Source organism: Macaca mulatta, chromosome 11 (assembly GCF_049350105.2).
Source record: "Macaca mulatta isolate MMU2019108-1 chromosome 11, T2T-MMU8v2.0, whole genome shotgun sequence".
NCBI lineage: Eukaryota > Metazoa > Chordata > Mammalia > Primates > Cercopithecidae > Macaca > Macaca mulatta.
In genome coordinates this window covers 28,306,372-28,322,708 of record NC_133416.1, presented here as the reverse complement: position 1 = coordinate 28,322,708, position 16,337 = coordinate 28,306,372, and the positions used below count along the sequence as shown (strand labels likewise).

Here is a 16,337-nt window from a genome sequence, read left to right as displayed (position 1 = left end):
CCCTGTCTGTTTTGTAGACTCTCATGGACTAAAAAAAAACCTAGCCGTCCCTTATAGGATAAACATCTTTGGAAAAACATGTTCCAATTCACTGTGGACTTCTACATTGCTCACATTTAAAATCAGAGGTTTCCTTTAAACATAATCTCCATTCTCTTTGCAGATTAGCCATGGCACTTCTCGCGTGTTGGCTGGGCTTTCCACCTCCCTCCCTCTTCTTTCTTTCACCTCCTCCACTTGTATGATCAGGAAAAATTAGTTAAATATTGGCCAAAATAAAACAATAATAAATAAATCTTCTAGGGGAAAAAATTACACTCCATTTACATTGCTCCAACCTCAGTGGGGGCCTCAACACTGCTGAGCCCTGCTCCTTTCTCTCTGGACTACCGAACTCGCAGAGACCTTAGCCACCACTTGCCCCAAACTTCTCTGTTTTGCTCAAACTCCCATCTCAATGCCATCTGTTTTCACTTCCAAATAACACCCTTCTCTCATCCCTCACTTCACAGAGAAATTTACGGCAGCCGGACACGGGTTGTCTTACTCCATTTGGGCTGCTCTAACAAAATGCTATAAACTGGGTAGCTTACCAATAACAGAAAATGGTATTTCTCACAGTTCTGGAGACTGGAAAGTCCATGATTATGGCACCAGTGGATCAGGTGTCTGGCAAGGGTCCACTTTTTGGTTCATGGATGGCACCTTCTTGCTGTGTCCTCACATGGTAGAAGGGAATAGCTAGTTCTCTTTTATAAGGGCACTAATTCCATTCATGAAAGCTCTACCTCCAAGAGCTAATCATCTTCCAAAGGCCCCACCTCCAAATGCCATCACCTTGGAGGTGAGGATGTCAACATAGGGACTTGAAGGAGACACAAACATTCAGACTATAGCAGGCTCCCTCTCTAATTTTTAAATAAAGGACCTCACTGTCTGGCAGTCTGTCTCACAAACTCAGTATCTCAAATTAAGCCTCATGGTCAGTTTATAAGGAAGATACATCACACCCAGCTGACAGATGATGAGCAAACTGAGGATCAAAGGGATTAAATGATGTGTCCACAGTCCCATGACTACTAAGTGACAAACAGAACCTGGTTATCCTAACCCTCAGTTCACACTGCATGCACCACATCTGTTTCAGGATAGTCCCATTTTATCTTCTCATTCCCCCTTCATATGTCCCACAGTCTAGCCAAACTGGCCAAATGAACCTACCCAAGCATTTTAACAAATAAACTAGCCTTTGCTTCTTAAAAAAAAAAAAAAAAAAAAAAAAAAAAAAAAAAAAAAAAGCGATCTTTTTATGATTGCAGAATATTTGCTTATTCTGGGGAGACTGAAGAGGAAGGATCCCTTGAACCCAAGAGCTCAAGTTTGCAGTGAGCTATGATCTCGCCAACACACTCCAGCCTGGGCAACAGAATGAGATCCTCTCTCAAGAAAAAAAAAAAAAAAAGAAAAAGAAAAAAAGAAAGTCATCCATAAAAAATAAAAAGAATGAACAATCTACAGTTATACACAATATGAATGAATCACACAACTTTGGGTGCCAGAAACCAAGACACCAAAGAGCACATGCTGTATGATTTCATTTATACGAGGAAAAAAACCAGTCAAAACTATGAGATGCCAATAGAAGTGAGGAACACAGGGCCTATGGAGATGCTGATAATGCTGTTATTCTCGATCTGTCCACTTGATGCATGGATTTGTTCTGTGTATGAAAATTCAATAAACTGTATGTGCATGTGCATATACATGTACACACAGATACAACATACTTGAAGTCAAAAATCAATGTTAATATGTTAATATTTTGGTATGTCTTCATTCTGGTGCTGTTTTTTCCTTTTGGTATTACTGTTTTTAAAAATACAAAAATTCTTATCACCTTGTATGTATAATTTTGTATTCTGTCATTTTTTCCTTATAAAAAAGTAAAGCATTTACCTAAAGTACTGTAAATTCTTCATAAATATTTTAATGGCTGTATAACAATCCATCTGGAGTCTGTACCATAATTTACTTAACCAGTGCCCTGATATCAACCATTAGATGTTTCTAATGTTTATTATTATAAATACTGCTGGAGTAAATGCCCTTACTATTTTAGTTTTTTAGCCACTCTCTCCTCTTACTCAGCTTTTTATGTTTATATTACATATTATAGCTTATATAATATTTATGTACTTACTGTATCCTTAATGGTTGATAATAAACTTCCCCAAATCACAGACCACTTCATTCTTCCTCATAACCTCATGTCAGTCTCCTGAATATGGTCAGGTACTTACTATTTGTTGAAGTGTTTTCGGAAGCCGAGTAAAACTTCCATTCCCATTAATCTAGATTTCAGTATCACCTAAGTCATCCATGTAATATGCATGATTAAGTCAGTCATATTCCAAATTATTCGTTTGGTCTTCACACCTAGTGTTTACTGGCAGTTTGGCATGGTCCTGATTTAGGGTATAAATTCACTCACCGACTAGCTGTGCTGGGCCCACGGATCCACTGAGAATCAGTGAGAGTCAGACAAGTGCCTGCCATTAAAGAGCTTACAGTCAGTGGATAACTAAATATGGATCCTGCTTTCCAGGAGACCCAAAGTCTAGCAGGGAAAGCAATACTAAACCAATCTGGACTTCTCACTCTCGTGATTGAAATCACAAGTGCTCAGATGGGAACAAATACCAATTCCAGAGCCAAACTCTGAAAACTTCTCCTGGGTGGTTACCGTCATGTTTGTTAGTCTGTGGATGAATGTGTCTGCCGTATTTACAATAAATTTTGAAGTGTTTTACAAACATTACTAATGCTATCGTATCTGCCAATGCAAAAGCACAGTACATTTTTAAAGTGCTAATAAAAAGAGACACACACCATAACAGAAACAAAAAGAAAGCTCATTGGAAACAGCTGAGAGTGGTGAAAAAATATTTTTCTTCTTCTGTGTTTTTTTTTTCCATATGAAATGAAAACTAGGAAGATTCCTGGAGGGCAAAGGATGAAATACAAGCATTAGTGACTGACCAGAACACAGAAGAGAGATCATCAGAAGTTTTTCCATTCTGAAAGTGCAACAGGATGATCAGTGCCAAAGGTGGGAACTTGGCCCAATGTTAGTTCAGGAGGCCAGAAAATTGTTCCACAACAGAAAGGCTGTGCATAACCAAGGTTCCTTACAATTCAAGAGGTAAGGAGTGAACCTGGAGATCAAGGGCTACTGAGGGGCTCCCCAGAGTCCCACGAAAATCATTAAGAAGCCATGTGCTTGCAGAGATTTTTAATGCAGACAAAGCTGCTCCATTTTAGAAAAAGATACCCCTAGAACATCCAGCAGCAAGGACATAATCAGTTATAATGCTTCAAAGAATCAACTTGCATTCCTTGAACTGCATCAAGGACCACAAGCTCAAAGACCTCTTAGTCACTTGAAACTCATGAAGAAATGAGCTTAAGAAGAGCCTCTCAGAAGCTTAGTTGTTTGAAGTAGAGGGCTTCTAAAATTACAGCAAAGGAATAAGAACTATGTATGCATCTGATATAGAAAAAAGGCACGGTCACCTCCTAAGGGAGTGAGATCCTCCTTCAGGAGAAAGGGACAGCCAGGCTGGTTTTAGTGTTGTCAAGTGCTCTGGCAGGCAAAAAAGACAATGAACCATTTCTTCATGTCATCAAATAGCATGTTCAGATTTTTCAGCATCAATGCATGGGAAGTCTTATTAATGTAGTCCTGCTGACACCTGGTGCTCCGTGCCTGAGAACGGTCAAGGGATGGGAGGGCAGACAAGCAGTAAGGCAGGGCAGCCACCTGGCCAGCCCAGGGTGTGAGACCAGAGCCAGATGTCCGAAGTCCTGTGTATCATAACAGAGTCTGAACTCAATCCTGTGGGCACTGAGAGTTGGGCTTTTAGCAGGTCAGTGACCCAGTGAGATTTCTGTGTCCAAGAGCTCATCTGGCAACATGGAGGATGGGTTTCAGTCGGGGAGACCAGTTAAGAGGAAACAATCTAAATGAGAGATGATAAATTAGGGTAGTGAATGATGGAAGATGGAGAAAATTTCCTCAGCTGTCCAGGAAGTAAAATCAGAACTAGATGAATTAGTGAAGGCGAGGTGGCACAGGAAAGACAATAATAAGAGTAAGATGAATGATGGTCCCACAAATCCTGGCAGGAAATCAAGGAGGAAGTTAGGTGACACACTGATCCCAAGAAACTGACAGAGTTCAGTGGGCAGGGGCCCGGAAATCAGGGCACAGAGCACTGCAGGAGCACAGATTTGGACATTCGGCACCATAAAGGTTGGAGTAAAAACAATGAAGGCGGGTGATGAGTGAGATCACTCATAACAGAAATTCTTACATTCTTAGGATGTGAACTCCTTTCAGAAGTTGATGAAAAATTCTGCAACCTCTCACCAAAAAAAAAAAAAAAAAAAAAAAAAAAAGCGGGATGGTGTGGGAAGAAAGAGAGTTTAAAAGCATATGAACATTTTGAAAAAACATATTAGGGAGCTCGTGGCCTTCCCTGCTGCCCACACGGGGACTACACCTTAAGAAATCTTAAGGAGGCAGGTGAGCAAGGGAGACAGGAGGTGAGTGGGGGTCAGGGGAAATAAAGGTCTAAAGCAGCATTTCTCATCCAGGATGTCACTGGCACAATGCGAGGAAATCTTCACCAGATAGGATGCTGAGTACCCCTGGCATAGCCCCAGGCCACTAAATACCAGATATACCCATATCTTCAGTCTGCAACAACCAAAACATGTCCCCACATATGCCAGAATGGCACCACCCCACTGGAGAACCCCTGTTCAAGAGGGAGCAGACAAGGCAGCAAAGAAAACTTGGAAAGTTCCAGGATGGAAAGAAAAGCAGATCCAATCCTCCAGCCACCCCTCCAAAATATACCCAGGATGTGACCCTTATCACTTCCCCACCTCCACCATCAGCAAATTAGCCATCCCTTGCAGGGATTGTTGCAATTATCTCCTAACTGGTCTTTCTACTTCTAGCCTTACTTCCCCTTAGCAAACACTTTCCATATAACAGCAGAGTGAGCCTTTTCAATTTTACTAATTCTATGTAACAAACACTTTTATAATACTATCTGCCATGCTCTGTTCTTTACTAATATTAACTCATCTAATCCTTACAACACTATGAGACAAGTATCATTGCTATCTCCATTTTACCGATAAGGCACAGAGAAGTTATGGAACTAATCCATGATCCTACAGCCAGCACGTAGAGGGTTGGGTTTTTACCACAGAAGCCAGCTCCGGAGTCTGTGCTCCTGCCTGCTACCCAGGCTGCACTCCAGTTTATTCATTCCTCTATTCAAGACTCTCAACTGTCTTCTCACTCAGAGTCAAAACCAAGATCCTTGTCATAGCCAATAAGGTCCGAGTTACAGGGACCCCCATTACCTGCTCTGCCTCATCTCCAGCCCTTTGCTCCCTCCAGCCTTACCCACCTGGCGGCTGGGATGTGCGCACACGTGCAAGCACTGGCTCCAGGGCCTCTGCACTGTGCCCTCTATCCAGAGCGTTCTTCCTGCAGACAGCTAGAGAGCTGGCTCCTTCATTTCATTAAGGTCTCTACTCTAATGTGCTCATATTAGCAAGGGCTTCCTATCCATCCAATATCAAACAACACCTCTACTCCCACCCCTAGCATTTTCAATCCCCCCATCTTACTTTTTTCTCTAAAGCATTTATCATCACATAAAGTGAAAATACTTGTTCATTTATTATCTCTCTCCCCCTAGTAGAGAGTGCTCTCCATGCAAACAGGAGCTTTGTGTGTTTTACTCTCTGCTATATCCTCATTCATGGAAGGGAGTGCAGTTCGGCTTTGAATGAACAACTAAAAGAATTAACAAAGAGGCAGGGTGTGGTGGCTTATGCCTGTAATCCCAGCACTTTGGGAGGCTGAGGTGGGCGGATTACCTGAGGTCAGGAGTTTGAGACCAGGCTGGCCAACATGGTAAAACCCCCATCTCTACTGAAAATACAAAAATTAGATGGGCGTGGCGGCACATGCCTATAATCCCAGCTACTCAGGAGGCTGAGGCAGGAGAATTGCTTGAGCCGGAGGCGGAGGTTGCAGTGAGCCGAGATCGTGCCACTGCACTCCAGCCTGGCCGATAGAGCAAGACTGATTCAAAAAAAATAAATAAATAAATAAAAAATAATGAACAAAGTAAGAGTGATGCCAAGGAAGCAACGTTTCAAGATGAAGGGAGATAGCCCAACAGTGTAAACATGCTGCAAACAACTTCAGTTATATTACGGCTGAAAAGTTTCCACTGGTTTAGGCAATTAAAATATGGATGCCTGTGGCATGAAATGTTTCTAAGAAATAGAACCTGGCTGGGGAGTGAGTTAGCAGGTGAAGTAGTAGCAGCAATAAGCACAGACAACCCCTGTAAGAAGCTGGCTGAGAAAGGAGACAGCTAGAAGCAGCACCAGGATCAATGGACTTGACATATTGTTTCCAGGCCCAGGGCAAGAAGTCAAGGAAAGGCGAGACTGAGTTCGGGAGAGAGAATGGATTACTGATAGAGAAGGGCCTGGAAGACAGCAGGCTACAGGGTGTGCATGGTGAGGAGCTCTTCTCCTACCCTTGCATGACTTAAACAGACGGGGTTGTCTCTAACTCCAGTTATCTTCAGAGCTACTTGCCTGGATAGACTGAAGAGGGGTCAGTGCCTGTCCTCGCCAGACAGCGGAGGTCTGTCCTGCCTCCCAGTTCAAACAAAATGATTATTCAGAGCTCATGGAGTTGGGTAAGGGGAAGGCACAAACTCTCCACTGAGGTATTTCATATCCATTTGTTTCTGTATGTGGATATACATAAACATCTCCTTTATTTCAAAACAACCCAGAGTGAAGAATCAGTGGCCCCATTTAGATATTACAAACTTGAGGCTTGGTAAGGCTCACAACTTCTTCAAGGTTACACCTGTGTAGCCAGGCTTTAATTTAAGTGGGCACTCTTTCCAAATCATGGCGTTACTCAATAGAATACAACAGGGGAAGAACACATAATCAAGACTAGAAAAATTAAAACTAAGTGAATGATCTAGGTTGGGAGGTTTTCAAAGAAAGAAAAGTAATATAATTATCAATAGGAAAGACTGAAAAAAAGTGTATTTGAGATCAGTCAAAAGGGGCAACGTATGTATGTACCATCATCACCAGATTTTATTATTGTAACAGAGAGCAAATAACAAAAAAAGAAAGGAAAAGAGGGAGAAGGAATGTCTGAGTAGGAAAGCCTTCCACAAAGGCTATTGTAAGGAAACTAGAAATGTGATTAAACGTGACAAAAACACATTATCAAGTACTGGCTTGGAGATAGTTACTTTTCCTTTAGTTGGTTATCCAGCTGTGACACAATACCAATACTGTGTGATACCGTGTGTATATCAACTGATATAATAAAAAAGGATGTAACAGACAACTGATTTTTGGCAAGGGTGCAAAGGCAATTCAGTAGAGAAAGAATAGTCTTTTCAACAGTGTTGGAACAACTGAATTTTCATATGTAGGAAATTAACTTCCATCCATAACTCACGCCATATAAGAAACACAAAATGCATCACAGATCTAAATCTAAAACATAAAACTTCTAGAAGAAAACATAGGAGAAAATCTTTATGACCTTAGGCTAGGCAAAGATTTCTTTTTTTTTTTTTTTTTTTTTTTTTGAGACGGAGTCTCGCTCTGTCACCCAGGCTGCAGTGCAGTGGCCGGATCTCAGCTCACTGCAAGCTCCGCCTCCCGGGTTCACGCCATTCTCCTGCCTCAGCCTCCCGAGTAGCTGGGACTACAGGCGCCCGCCACCTCGCCTGGCTAGTTTTTTGTATTTTTTAGTAGAGACAGGGTTTCACCGTGTTAGCCAGGATGGTCTCGATCTCCTGACGTCGTGATCCACCCATCTCGGCCTCCCAAAGTGCTGGGATTACAGGCTTGAGCCACCGCGCCCGGCCCTAGGCAAAGATTTCTTAAATACCACACCAAAAGCCCAATCTATAAAAAACAAATTTGTAAGTTGAACCTCATCAAAATTAAAACCTTCTGCTTTTCAAAAGTCACTGTTAAGAAAAAGATGAAACACAAATGGAGAAATTCTTTGCAAAGCATATATTTGATGAAACACTTGTATTCAAAATATGTAAGAATTCTCAAAATTTAACAATAAGAAAACAGTCAACCCAATAAAAACACCAGCAAAAGACTAGGACACTTCACCAAACAAGATACAAATACAGCACAAAAAAGCACATAAAAAGATACTTAACATCCGTAGTTATTAGAGAAATGGAAATTAAAACCACAATGATGGCTGGACACATGGCTCATGCCTGTGATCTCAACACTGGGAGGCCGAGGCGGGAAGACTGCTTGAGGCCAGAAGTTCAAGACCAGCCTGGGCAACACAGCAAGACCTCATCTCTACAAAATAAAATATTTTAAAAAACAGCTGGGCATGGTGGCACATGCCTGTGGTCCTAGCTACTTAGCAGCTATGACTGTACTACTGTACTCCAGCCTGGGCAACAGAGCAAGACTGTAAAAATTCACAACAAAATACCACAAATGGCTAAAAAAGACCAACTATGCCAAGTGTTGACAAGGATGCAAAGGAAACAGCATGTTTACCTGCTGGTGGTAAGAATATAAAATGGTACAATCACTTGGGAAAACAGTTTGATAGTTTCTTAAAAAGCTAAGCACACAGCTACCATATGAGCCAGTCATTCCACTCCTGGGTACTTATCCAAGATAAATGAAAGTATAAGTCTATACAATACTTGTATGCAAGTATTCATAATAGCTTTATTTGTAATAGCCAAAAATTAGCAACAATTCTAATGTTCATCAAAAGGTAGATAAATGAGTTGTTGTATACTCACACAATGAAATACTACTCAGCAACGAAAAGGAATAAACTACTACTACATACATCAACATGAATGAATCTCCAAATAATTATTCTGAGTTTAAGAAACCTCAACAAAAAAAGTACATTGCTGCATAATTCCATTAATCTAAAATTCTAGAAAATTTGAACTACTCTATAGTGACAGACCAGTGGTTTAGAGGAAAGGGGAGAATGGAAGGAAAAGAAATTACAAAGGAGAATGAGAAAATTTGGGTTGGGCATGGTGGCTCTTGCCTGTAATCCCAGTACTTTGGGAGGCGAAGGTGGGCGGATCATTTGAGGTCAATAGATAAGCCTGGCCAACGTGGCAAAACCCAGTCTCTACTAAAAATGCAAAACTCAGCCAGCCATGGTGGCACAAGCCTGTAGTGCCAGCTACTTGGGAAGCTGGGCAGAACTGCCTGAACCTAGGAGGCAGTGGTTGAGTGAGCCAAGATCATGCCTCTATACTCTAGCCTGGGCAATAGAGCAAGACCCTGTCTCAAAAAAAAAAGGAAAGAAATTTGGGAGAGTGATGTGGGAATGATTTCATGTGTATACATAGATCAAATCTTGTAAAATTGTACAGTTAGGTATGTGCAGTTTACTGTGTGTCAATGATACCTCAACAAAGCTATTTAAGGCTGGGTGTGGTGGCTCATGCCTGCAATCCCAGCACTTTGGGAGGCCGAGGCGGGCATATCACGAGGTCAGGAGATCGCGACCATCCTGGCTAACATGGTGAAACCCCATCTCTACTAAAAATGTAAAAAATTAGCCAGTTGTGGTGGTGGGCGCCAGCAGTCCCAGCTACTCCGGAGGCTGAGGCAGGAGAATGGCATGAACCCGGGAGGCGGAGCTTGCAGTGAGCTGATATGTGCCACTGGACTCCAGCCTGGGAGACAGAGTGAGACTCTGTCTCAAAAAATCAATTAATCAATCAATAAAATAAAGCTGTTTTAAAAAAGAAATATAAGGGAAGGAAGTCATTATACACTAAAAAAGAAAAAATATAGCACAAATAAACTACTATAAGATATTCTGACATTTAACATATTAGAACTTTCTGTAGAAATGAACAAATTTTACCTTCAACATTACAAAACGTCTCTATTTGTCACTGGTATGTCTACAGTAGAGTTTCATAGATTATAAATCCATTCAAATATTTTAAGCAAAAATAAGGGTAAAACTTACTTTCTGCCCAATATCTATCCATTAAAGAAAACTCCAATTTCTTTTAAACATACATACTTGTATCTGGAAGAATAATTTAGTCTTAAGCAATTTTCCAATAGTAAAATTACTATAAGGATAAACATGATTTAGCACTCATGAGCCAATGATAGCTAACAACAGTGACAAAATATAACACCAGTGACAAAATATATTACCTACATAAAACCTGGTGGCAAACTATCACAGCTCTCCTCTTGTTATAACCTGCATTTACATCTGATTTCTTTTCAAAACAAAGAGTAAAACATATGTTAATGAGTAAGAAAATATGTTTCTACATACATAAAATTTGGACAGCCCTACAGTTCACTGTAATATCTTGTGATATATCTGAATGTGATTTTTTAAAAAACAAAAACAAAAACGCTTGCTAAGAATAGCCTTCCACATCCTATAGCAAGTCTGTGAAATAAATGGGTAATAAATATTATTGGTGTCAAAAAGCTCCAGGCAACTTTTTCAAGGTCACCCAAGTAACCAGTGGACATATATACATATAAAAAAAAAATAACAAGGGTTCCCAACCATAACTTTCCTCTCCTCCACAGCGGCAGCTACTCGTGATGCGAATGTCCTGCAGGCACAGAGGCCTTGCACAAGGCAAATCACCTGGTGTACCCCTCTCAGGGCTTGCTCTCAACATTTTTTAAATCACGTCTAAATAAGCACCAAGGTAAGGGTCTGGCTTGCAGGGGCATCTCTCTCTTCTCATGCCTTCCTGGTTAGAAAATCAGGAGTGGGGAAATGTAGGAACAAAAGGAACAATTTTCTTTTGTGAAGCAAATGTATGGAAAGAAAGCCTAAGCTTCACTTTTCCAATTCTGACCAGATAAACTACTCACTCCTCCTCTAATAGAGCACCCAACAGGGGCTCAAAGATGCTGCTTTCATCCTCCTTGCTCTCCCAACCCAAGAGCACCCGGGCTTGGGAAACCTCAGGGTCCAGACCACTCAAATGATCACAGTTTGGGAACCCCCGAGGTGGACTGCAGAGGAGTATGTTCTGAAGGAGAATCAGCCCCAAAGTGCCCCCGCACACTCAGTGATCTATAAGATACAAAACTAGAAAGAACTAGAACTACACTCTAAGGGTGTGAGGAAATAATTTTTAAGGAATACTAAGGTCCTAAAAAACAAGTCAAGAGAAAAATGCAGAATTATGTAAGAAGTAGAGATTACAAACATCAATAACAGACATAAGTACTTCAGAGTTAAGAGGACATCAAGCTAATATTTCGTAAAGAGCAACCACATGACAAAAATACTCAAAGCTGTAAGCCTTCCTCAGACTTGGAAGGTCATGAGACTTTTTTTGGCTAAAATAAGGAATGCTTTAATGACAGAGAAGAAAAGAACTTCCAGACTTCTAGGTGGCTCCCATTTAAAAACAAAAACAAAACGAAACAAAAAAAACTCCTCCTCTCTCTTAAGTGTATGGTCCAGTGATGTCTAGTTACCATGCAAGTCACATCAACAGCTGGACAGCACTGAGCATCCTTAGAACTCTAACTTCTTGTTTTTCTACTAAAGTTTTCCCAGCCTTCCTTTGATGTCTGGCACTACCATCCAACAGCAGCTGACTAACGTGTTACCATGTGACGCTGTGTAAAATAGTAAGGCATAGTAAGATTTTTTTTCCTTTCAGTAAGCCTCTGCTGATTTAAAAAAAAAAAAAAGGATAATTATTTTAATGACATATTTAGAAAAAGGATTATGTACAACAGAAAGTCACAAGGGTAACACTAATTAAAAGGTGTCTCAATTTATTACTGTGAATCTTTCACAGAGCCTACATGCATTTTTACCTGATATTTGCAAAGGTCATTTCATACTACACGTACAATCAGCAAAGAAGGAATACAGAAAACTGTGGGTCTGGCTTTTCTATAAAGAAAAACAAATTTAACAGTGATAAACAAGGCAATCAAGATACAAATACAGAAGCCAGGCATGGTGGCACACACCTGTAGTCCCAGCTACTCAGGAGGCTGAGGCAGGAGGATCACTTGAGACCAGGAGTTAAAGACCAACTGGGCAACATAGTAAGACTCCATTTCAAAAAAGAGATAAAGATACAAATTGATATTACGATCTTACTCATTATATCAACATATTTATTGAGCACCTACTACATATACCAGGCACTGGTGAATAAACCAGGTATTATTAACTTCATATTAACCTCTAGGGCAAGAGGAGGACCCTAAGTGATCAAATAATATATAAACTGTGGTAAATATTCAGAAGGAAAAGTGATTATGTTATGAGGGAGAAAATAAAGGACCTCCAATTCACATGATGATAAGGGTGGCCTTGTCAGAGAAGACCTTTATGAGAAAGGATATTTGAGCTAGCACTCAAGGATGAGAAGTTACTCAAGGAGCTGATCCTAAATAGACCAACAGCATGAGCCACAGCCCTGAGGCTAGCCTGCTGGAGAACTAGCCAAGATGACAGCAAGATATCCAAGTGGAGGTAGGGACCAAATCATGCAGGACCCTGAAGTAACGTCAAGGATTTGGTATCTTATCCCAAAAATAAAGAAATGTGTTTCCTGAGAATCTTGACAACTTTAAGATGGCAAATGACTTTTTTTTTTTTTTCTTTTTCAGGCTGCTGGTAGGAAAACAGACTGGAAGGGGTGCAGAGTGTGTGCAGGAGGCACTGCACCAAGGAAAGATAGTACAATACAGTGGCTTGCATTAGGATGGTGGAATAGTGGGGACTGAAAATCAGACCAGTTTGAAAGGGATTTTTGCAATAAAAATGGACAGCAGGACTTCATGATGGACTGGTTTGCTAGGGCTAACAGAAGAAAAGAGAGAGTGGAGCGAGCTACTCCTTGGATGGATGAGATGAAAAATGGAGGAGGAACAGTTTGAAAGTTTGAGTGACCAAGAGCTCAATTCTGAAGGAGTTTGAGATGTTGCCATTTATTGGCTGAAATGTGCCAGGCACATCTAATATATATTATATGTTCTACTCACCATAGCATCCCTTTCAGTAGTAGTATCCCCATTTTCCAGATATCCAACTGTAGATCACAGAGGCTGAAGGGGCATGGCCGAGCTCGCTCACCTCGGGAGTGACAAAGTCACATGTGCAACCCAAGTCTGGCTGGCAGTGGGGTAAACATTCTTTCCACTATACGGAATACTTGGAAACTCTCTCTATACTTTGAATTTTTAAGTCTATTTAGGGTTGGAGCAAGTTAGCACCAAAGAAGAGTAAATAAACGTTATATTATTTTTTAATCCATATCTTTAATTTATGATGCATGTATTTCTATCCAACTCCCATTCCCACTCCACTTTTACCTGCAAAGAGTTTTGTAATGTTTTGAACACTAGCACGATATCTAAGATCTTAATGTTTTATAATAAAGGAGCAAAGCCATTATGCCAGGAATTACCCATAAGAAAAGGGCAACAATATCCCGCAACAAACAATATTTTTACTTCCAAGTCATTATATACATCAACATAAAACAGATAATAAATGAGTCAGAAACCCTTAAGAACTAACCATTTCTCAAAATACAAGGCAGTCAGGTCAAAAACTGACGTAAGTCACCATGTACAGAAGCCTACAAGAGCCAAACACTGAAGACTCAGGTTAAAAGGTTGCAACTTTAAAAAATAAATAAAAGGCAAAACAAATTATACAACTATGTCGAATTTTAAATCTGTATTTCCCAAATATCTGAACCAAATGCCAAATTCAGGAAACACGCAACCTATAAACAACTTCAACACTCTCTGTTCTTTGTAATTGCTTTTTCCTGAAGCACACTGACACTTCTGCAAAGTGAAGTGCCTTTCCTGCCTGCACAGCCCCATGATTTGCTCCCTCTCAGGGCCCTCGAATGCACCCCTAAGCTACTAAAGCCCAGAAATAAGGTTTGATCAATAAACCTAGAAAGAACTCGATGTATTGCTGCCAATTGTGCCCATCACAGAAAGTACCACCTGGAGACTCTTGAGGAAAAAATGAGGAAGGGGGAGATTTTTGAAAGGTTTTATCATCTGTATAAATACAGCAGTATAGACACATCTGTATAAATACATCTGTATAGATACAACAAATGTATCTGTATAATACAACAAAGTATAACAAATTATAACAAATTATACTTTGTTGTATTTGGTCCCTGAATAGAATCATCATCAAACATATGTTCAGTCTTCTTCAAGTGGGGGATGGTCATGTGTAATTTTATGGTTTGGGGAGAGTGCCTCATGGAGATAAAAAAAATTAAAAGTACCATTAGTATGCCCGCTAAAAGATAAAACTCACACAAACCACTTCCCCAAATGATAGTGCTGTCTCCTGCGTCCTGATTTTTGCGTCTACCCTGCACCTCTCCCTGCAGAGCTGGCTGGCATTCACTACCGCCTCACTCAGGCAAAGAACAGTATGTCGAAAACCCATTAAGAAAGCTTCTCATTTTCTGTTCCTTCACAACATGATGGCAACTCCTGGCAACTCCAAGAGGAAAGGCAAAAAAGAAAATAAAAACTACCTGGGGCCCCCTACCAGAATGAGTGGTTAATCTAATGGAGAGAAAAGCAGAGATGCATACATATTTAAAAATGCTTCCTGGGGACAAAGCAGGTCTAATGAATTGCTGAGCCACAATCTACTGGAAAATCCATAAATGTTCGTCCCTGTTGTCACAGGGCTAGAGGAATTTTTTTTTAATGCAATGCTTTAATGCTAACCTGACAGGGCTAACCTGACAGGTTTAAGTCATCTATGAAACGTGATTTGCATTCATTTCGCTTCTAACTCCCTAAAGATCAGGAACAATATTGACCCGCAATTATATATCCTACGTTGCACCGTTCAAGATGCCATTTGATGCTGGGAAAGTAGTGGTTTAGCAACACCAGGCGGCTCTATGATGCTAAAATAACAACCAACACTGGATTCCGAACCCAAGCACTTATCTTTTAAAACCCAGTGCCGCACCAGGACCCATATTCAAAGCTCGCGTCCCTTCAGGTTGAATCTTTCGGCTTTGTGCGATTTACCCTCTCAAACTTTCTAGTTTGCAAGACAGAATTACTTTGAACGTCCCCTCTTTTGGACTCCTCTCCCCAAAGGGACTGGCGGCAAAGGAGAATAGAATGCAGATGGTTAATAGTTCAAATGAAATTTAAAAACCTATAAAATAAGCGTTCACCAAACCGCCATCCCGCAAGCGAGCATCCGATTTCCATTCGAAGGAAAAAATATTTTAAAAACCAGACATAAAATTTCCTTCTCAAGAAAAGTGGCCTCTAAACTCCCTTGCCAAGGACACTGGGAGGAAGCAGAAAAGCAAAACCAAGCTCGTACTTTTCAGTCCGCGGCTTGTGTGCCGCGGGAAGAGGCGCAAAGGGTGACACACCAGGAAAGGTGAACGCAGCGGGAGCGGGAGCCCGCGGCGGGGCAGGGTGGGGGCGCAACGGACGAGGGACCCAAGGTGCGGAGAGAGGGGCAACCGCGCGGAGGGCAGCTCCGAGGCTGCAGGCAGCGCGGGCGGGGTCTCCGGCGCAGCCCGGATCGCCGCCGCAGAGTAAAGTTAATACTTACTCAGTTTCGCAACTGCGCCGCTCCCGCAGGCCGCCCGGCAGGGCCGGCCGGGGCGCTGGGGACGCGGCGGCACCCGGAGCTCCGCGGCCGCCCAGCGCCTGTCCCCGCGCCGCACTCCCCGGCGCGCCGCGCGCCGCGCGCCCCGCACCCCGCACCGGCGGGAGGCCCCGGGCCCCCGGCGCTTCCTCTCCGCGCACCTCCCGGCCCGCGCTAGGTGAGTGTGGACGCCACTGGCGGGGGTGCCGCGGTGCGCGAGCGCTCGGCCAGGGGCAGAGACGCCGCGGGAGCCGCCCCCAGTGCCACCGCCGCCGCGGGCGGGAAGGGCGAGGCTCGGCGAGGCTGGGCGAGGACCTGGGCGGCAGACGCTGAGCGGGGAGCGGCGCGGAGCGCCGGACGAACGCGGGCGTAGAAGTCGGCGGCCCGCTCGCTCCCGCGGCTGGTGCCTCTGGGCTGGGGGCCGGGCTGGGGGCCGGGCCGGGCCGGTCGGCCGGGCGGCTCCGCCCCTTCGCCGGGCCGCGGCTGAGCGCGCGAGAGGAGCGGCGCGGGGGCGCCCCCCTCAGCCCGGCGCTCGGGTTTCAGC

At 42.6% G+C, this 16,337-nt stretch overlaps 1 protein-coding gene across 1 annotated transcript in view; it reads right to left on the bottom strand.

Annotated features, from left to right (window-relative positions):
• RASSF8 (Ras association domain family member 8) overlaps positions 1 to 15,870 on the bottom strand; it is a 115,216-nt gene extending 99,346 nt beyond the window's left edge. Inside the window, 1 exon segment of the mRNA NM_001266170.1 lies at positions 15,758 to 15,870. The gene's annotated coding sequence lies outside the window, so the exon portion shown is untranslated.
• Between the last annotated feature and the right edge of the window lie 467 nt (positions 15,871 to 16,337).